Genomic DNA, 7,369 nt, shown 5'->3' with positions numbered 1-7,369 from the left:
GTGTAGTGTGTTTGTTGAGTAAGTGTCTTGTTACTTTGCACAGTCGACGTCATTAGCGTAAAACTACTTGGAATTACACATAATAGACGGTATTTTACTAAACATCAACTTCCAGAATATATTTTTTATTCGTAAAATATAGGGAATTTTTTTTATTTCAAAATATGAGGATATCTAGAATGATTAAAGTCAAATAAAAAAATGATGAGTTAAAAATTTAAAATACTTTTGAATTTATTAAAGAAAACCATACGCTGGGGTCCAAATTCCCCCAGCTTGGTCATCCGAAAACGCGGTCTAAGATTGCGGCTGTAATTTTGAATATTTTGTCGAGATATTTGGCACACATATTCGTAATATAATAAAGGATGGCGGTACAGAGCCCAATTTGAGAAATATATTAGTAGTGGAAATTACTCTGTAATTAAATACAATATTAAAAAAACGAGCCTCTACCGCCATTAAGAAGAACAAAACAATACACTTTCTTCAAATAAACTTTTTTATCCCATGACTAGATTTTGTGTCATTTTGGACCTACCAAAATTTTGTATTTCTAACAAGAAATCAAACATATTATAACTAATAACTAATTAGGCAACGTAGAGAAATTGTCACTGTCATTTTGACAAACCTGCGTCAGATTTTCTTTTATCTGTTCTGTTATCTTTGTCGAAATCTGTTCAGTGCAGTAGTGTGTTATTTTATGAATTCGATATTGTTGTTTCATAGGAAAGTAGTGATTATTTATATTTATTATATTTTTGTGTAATAGAACCAAGTTGTTCGCCTATTTGAAAAAATAGAATATTGTTAATTGTTAGTTTTAGTTATATGTAGGTAGGTAAGTACATATATTTTACGTAAAAATATTTCGAATTCTAATGCGAGTATATAAAAGTTTTAGGAGGATCTTTTATTCTAAAAATATTATCAATAGTTTAACAAAATGGGAAAAGTTAATCAAACGAAAAATAAAGTGAAACCTTCCAAGAAAAAGTCCATTAAAAACCGTGCCAAAATTCTGCGAACATATAAATTATGAACTAAATAAAACACAGCTCTTGTTTCGCTTCACAACGAAATGATTATTTATTATTATTATTTGGTGAACATACCTATGTTAACATAAAATTTTCACCCATTTTGGCCTATTTTTATAAATCTTTATTTACTAATAACAAAATTGTTTTCTATTACTTCCATTTATCGCACCTATGAGTTAAATTGTCAAAATATTGATCTTAAGGCTGTATGACACTATGCATTTTCTTGTATCATTTCTAATATCGTTTCTGATATGTCAAAAAAATGCATAGTGTCATACACAGATACAAGAAACGATATCAGAAACGATACAAGAATTTGTGTCAGGCACATATTCTTGTACAAGAACTGCGCCAATTTCTGCGCAAAGAGCAAAAACGTACATCCTGCTGGTAAAACTTCTAAATGTCATAATGGCGGCTGAAAATGAGATCATATGATTTATGTCTTGATGAATTTATTTGTGTTTTTGTAGGTATTATTTATAAATCTTTTATTGATACTTAATATACCGTTTGGTATGGACTACTAATAACCATATATTTAGCTCCTATCAAACTATGTATAACTTTGGGTTTCATATTGCATAATTTTTTAATAGAGGAAAATACAATAGTTCCTAATTTGGATCAAACTGAAGATAATTCTAATGCAAATATTTTAGCACAAATATCAAAACAAAATAAAAAACACAAATAATCAACAGTCAACGTAAAAATTCTAGTTAACATTAAAATATTTGTTTTTAAAAGTTTATAAATTTTATAAAATCCTTAAAATCAGCTGTAGACGCAGTACTACCATACCAATGTAACGTGACACAGGGTGTCAAACAAAATTTCGACCAATCACGTGCCGAATTTCATACAATTTTCGATACAAGAACTTGCATAGTGTCATACAGGGCACAAAAGTACGTACAAGAAACGATACAAGAAAATGTATATCAGAAACGATATCAGGAACGACATTAGAAATGATACAAGAAAATGCATAGTGTCATACAGCCGTTTAGGCCAATCAAGTTAGGTTTTTACTAGACATAACGGAAAAGACGAGGTTTGACAGTTGAAATGTGTAGTATGAGATATTACAAAAAGACTACCATCTTGGGATTCATCAAATTTTTAGTGGAACATTTTTTAAATAAACAATCAAAACGTCAAACTTAGTTTTTTACTCATAACTTAAAAACTTGTTTATTTAGAAATTTGACGTCCACAGGTAACTTTCTCAGAAAAAAAAGATACATCGAATGAGATACGCTAAATAAAAATCGGTTAATAAACAAAAATGTTATTGCAAAACGGATGACAAAATTACTTTTTTTTTAATATAGTTAATAACAATTTTATTGTTTGTTAAAATACGTTTTAATATACCCAAAATTGAGGGCACTATGGTGTTTGAATGGTGTGCAAAAAATGGTCCAGATCTGTTAAATAGTTTTCGTAAAATTAAATTTGTTTTTAAAATTTTTTGAAAAACGAGCTAATTTCTGAGGCTGGTCCAGTTAATATGGCTGAATGTATCTCAATAATCCGGGGCTCATTTCCTTCGTTAAGATGTATACTAACAGCTTATGAAAAAAAAAGTAAAAAAAAATTACACATACGTACACAAAATTATTTGTTAATAAATACCAGTTTTTAAGCTTATTAACAATTACAATAATTTCGTAGAAATGAGATCAAATTAAATGGCAATAAAAAATACGGAAAGCTGGTTAAAATACACAACTTTCAAAAAAATTTTTAGGTCCTACGACCCTTGGGGTCTGAGATAGCCCCTTTTTTTGAAAAAATCACTGTTACGTTAATTAACAACATTAAGAGCTGAAATTAACCAATCTTTTATAAGAAAAGTCAAAGTTTTTAACAAAGTTTTTAATAAAAAAAAATGTTAAAAATTGTTTAAATAGGAGTGTTATAAACACAGAGTATTTTGCGTTCAAACTAAAGTAAAAAATAGCGGGCGTAGTCGACTGACTGAATAGTGGGCGCGGTTGGCGACCGGCATGCGGCAGCAACTATTAAAATTACGTTATCCCGACCACAAAAATCCACTTTAAGGTGAATGACAAATTTTCGTCATTCCTTATGTTTTCGAGGTCTCTGAATCCGAATATGGAGTTAATCTTTTTCTAGAATTAGTGGAACATGTTCAAAAATCAAATTTTAGGCAAAAATGCGAATAATCAATTTTGATGATTTTTCAATTTTAACTCACTGTATTTTGGTCGCTGTAACTATTTCCTTTTGAAAATTTTACTGTGTTATCTTTGAAACATTTAGATAACAATGAGATTTGCCCAAAATGACTCAACACGTTAAAAGAGAAGTTGTTAATTTTTAAACATTTTGTCGTCAGATTTCGTTAGTTTCATGTTTACTTAAAAAATTGAGTGACAAACTTTTTAGTTTATAATTTTAATTAACACAGAAATAAAATATAATTTATGAAGAAGTTTTCCAAAAAAATTTAATTTAAAATATGCAATAGGAAAAATGTTATGTGACTTTATAGACGAGCGGCACACCCCCAAAAAAGCTTATTTCTCGAGATACTGATACTAATTTTGGTCATACTTTATATTTTTGATGGTGCTCAAAACTAAAATTAGGGTTGTTTTGAATTTTACGTGGGGGAACATTATCAAAATCGCAACTTTACCCTAAAAATAAAAAAAAATCACGTTTTTTTGAGTTTAATTTGCTACAACTCTGTTCCATTGTAATATTTTTTTCTGATATTTTTATAGTATATATTTCTCACCTTTCTGAAGACAATGGGGCCTGCTTAAATATTTCTGTCTTGCCATAAAGAAAGTTATAAATTGTCTGAAGTAAAAGGTGCAGATTCTTGAATTGCAAAGTTTAATCGCAAAAGTTGAGTAACAAAATTTGAAATTTAGCTGTTTAATTAATTTTAAGTTAAAATCTAGAGTACAGGGAACAAAATGATTTATAGAAAAAAAAGTGGTGTAACTTTTAATTTTAAGAAAAACGTGATTTCATTTTTTTTTTATTTTTAGGGTAAAATTGCGATTTTGACAATGTTTCCCCATCTAAAATTCAAAATCAAACTCATTTTCGTTTTCAGCACCATAAAAAGTATAAAGTAAGCCCAAAATTAGCCATTCACCACACGGTGGTTGATATCTCGAGAAATGAGCGTTTTTTTTTTGGGAGTACCACGTACCACTCGTCTATATGGTCGCGTAACTTTTTTTTCTGTTGCATATTTTGACTTTGTGGCCTTTTTATTGTTATTTTTTAAATCTATTTATTTAAAATATAATTTTACTAAATAAATGTGCAACATAATAATATTCATAAAATTCAAGTTGCTACCAAAATATATAAATATAATATTAAGCTTCAAATCCGGTATACTGTCAATGTTAAAAATGGGCTGCAACGGTCTAGCGCTAGCGAATGCTAGTCCGCGAATTTATTCTCATTCGGCTGCGCCCATAATTTTTTTTTACTTTAGTCGGAACGCAAAATACTCTTTCTTTATAACAATACTGTTTAAACAATTTTTAACATTTTTTCTTGTAAAAAACTTTGTTAAAAACTTTGACTTTTTTTATAAAAGATTGGTTAATTTCAGATCTTAGTGTTGTTAATTAACGTAACAGTGATTTTTTCAAGAAAAGGGGCTATCTCAGACCCCAAGGGTCGTAGGACCTAAAAATTTTTTTTAGAAGTTGTGTATTTTAACCAGATTTCAGTATTGTTTATTGCCATTTAATTTGATCTAATTTCTACGAAATTATTGTAATTGTTTATAAGCTTAAAAACTGCTATTAATTAACAAATAATTTTGTGTACGTACATGTATTTTTTTTTACTTTTTTTTTCATAGGGTATTAGTATACATCTTAACGAAGGAAATGAAGGAAATGAGCCTGATTATTGAGATACATTCAGCCATATTAACTGGACCAGCCTCAGAACTTAGCTCGTTTTTCAAAAAATTTTATAAACAAATTAAATTTTGCAAAAACTATTTAACAGATCTGGACCATTTTTTGCACACCATTCAAAAACCATAATGCCCTCAAGTTTAGGTATATTTAAACATATTTTAATAAACAATAAAATTGTTATTAACAATATTCAAAAACAGTGATTTTGTCGTCCGTTTTGCAATAACTTTTTTGTATATTAACCGATTTTAATTTGGTGTATCTCATTTTATGTATCTTTTTTTTCTGAAAAAGTTACCTGTGGACGTCAAATTTCTAAATAAACAAGTTTTTAAGTTATGAGCAAAAAACTAAGTTTGACGTTTTGATTGTTTATTTAAAAAATGTTCCACTAAAAAATTGATGAATCCCAAGATGGTAGCCTTTTTGTAATATCTCATACTACACATTTCAACTATCAAACCTCGTCTTTTCAATTATGTCGAAAAACGGCTTATTTTTTACTAACTTGATTGGTCTAATTAGACACTGTCAAAGATTACCACTGTTGCCAAAGTTTCGCAGACCTTACAAAAAAAGGTATGATACTATCTCCCGAAGTTATATTGATGACGCGCTACTGTTTGCTCTTAATAGTATACAGCCAGCTACAGCAAAATTCTTTCCTTGTGGATTTTTTTAATTACCAAACAAACTCTTCAACCTTTTTTTTCGTGTAGCATATATTTGAAATCTACTTTGAACCAGGTAATTTTTTAATAACAGTCTGGTTGATTATCAGCCTTCGTGTACTCCAAAACTCTCTACTCAGCCAATATGTATTTTGCGATTGCGAAACAATTTCGGCACTAACTCTAGATTCGAGTAGTATTTGTTAAACCGCTGTGATATTTCGAGTGGTTTTTCGCGAAATATGTAATTTTTGCCTCGACGGTTAATATTTAGCGGGAGTTTAAAAGTGTTTATGGGTTTTAATCCACCCTCGACTGTTTTCCAATCATGACTAAATACGATTTTATACTACATAGTTTTAATTAGAATTAAAACTTTATCCAGATTAGTTTACATATCGCAAAAACAAAGTATTTTACAAAATACTATAATGTAGTTGTGAAGTATCTGACGAATCTATTTCAGGTAATTCAAATCGTTTAAAATACGAATTAATTAATTACGATATTATTTGCAGAATGTTAAATATCAAAATAGATGATCAATTTTTTACCGGCGTCCGGCGAATGTAGAGCACACACACAATGAGGTGTGTTTTGATGATATAGTGATTTCTGCAATAATAGCAATAAGCAATAACATATTATTATATCATACCTAAACTTGATACAGAAACGAAAGTAAAAAGTATACAAAAAGGGACGCGAATAGATAGGATACAGTTAGGTTTGGGGTTGCCTAAAGGCCGCGTCTCACCATCAAATAATTTGATCAAACAGTTTGAGCAAACTCCGGAAGTACGTCAAAGTGACGTCACAATTGCAGTTTTTTTGAAATTCTAAAAATCTGTGCTCTCACTATCAGTCTAGTTTGATCAAATTTTTTGTATTGAGTTGTCTAACTTGTTTGTACTTTATTTAAAATTAAAATTTTTCATTATTATCCACAATGAACACTCAGGATGTGACGTCACTAACTGTCACTTTCAGTTTGCTCAAACCAGTTTGCTCAAACCAGGACGCGGTCTTGAGAGTGTCACTACTGGGAAAACACAATGGTTTCTGTCATCAACTAAGTATCATAATATGTATTCTATACGCTCTGAGCTTCGCTGGTGGCGCTCCTAGCGGATTACTAATTCAACTTCCACCGGTAATTTTTAAATTTATTATTTAATTGTTATCGCTTAATATTTACAACGCAAAAAAGAAATTAAATTGTAATCGATTTTTTTTTAAATTTTGCTAATCATTTTGACGTTCTATTGATAAAATATGAATTTCTTACTTCGGATACTTTCACAATTATCATATTACGGAACATTAAGAAAACTTAAATTCAGTATTTAAAACGTAAGTATATTTAAGGTAAAAATATATACCACAGCTTTGACCAACTAATATTTTTTATAATTAATGTTTTTATTTTTAATTATTAATCACTTTGACATTTATGTCAAACTTCCAGTAAACGTTTACAGACTTGCCACTACTGGCGCTCGCGAATGTGTAAATATCCCCTCTACGTACGAGCTCACAGCGTATAAGTCTATTGGGAGAAACAATAAAAGTTTTTTAAGAAATATGGTGTTCCTGTTACCTAAGCAACCCTTAATATATCATAAGTGTTATATCCCCTGTTTCATGGGGAAGGGCAAAATCATTAGTAATCAAAAATATTATCAATTCAAATATTGTTAATATCTAACTTCATTAT

The 7,369-nt window shown here is 29.4% G+C and overlaps 1 protein-coding gene across 2 annotated transcripts in view; it reads right to left on the bottom strand.

The window, feature by feature from the left end:
* LOC114334818 (uncharacterized) overlaps positions 1-7,369 on the bottom strand; it is a 905,910-nt gene that overhangs the window by 270,142 nt on the left and 628,399 nt on the right. The gene's annotated exons all lie outside the window — the stretch shown is intronic.

Source organism: Diabrotica virgifera, chromosome 9, assembly GCF_917563875.1.
Source record: "Diabrotica virgifera virgifera chromosome 9, PGI_DIABVI_V3a".
Classification (NCBI taxonomy): Eukaryota; Metazoa; Arthropoda; class Insecta; order Coleoptera; family Chrysomelidae; genus Diabrotica; species Diabrotica virgifera.
This window is presented reverse-complemented; position numbering and strand designations above follow the sequence as displayed.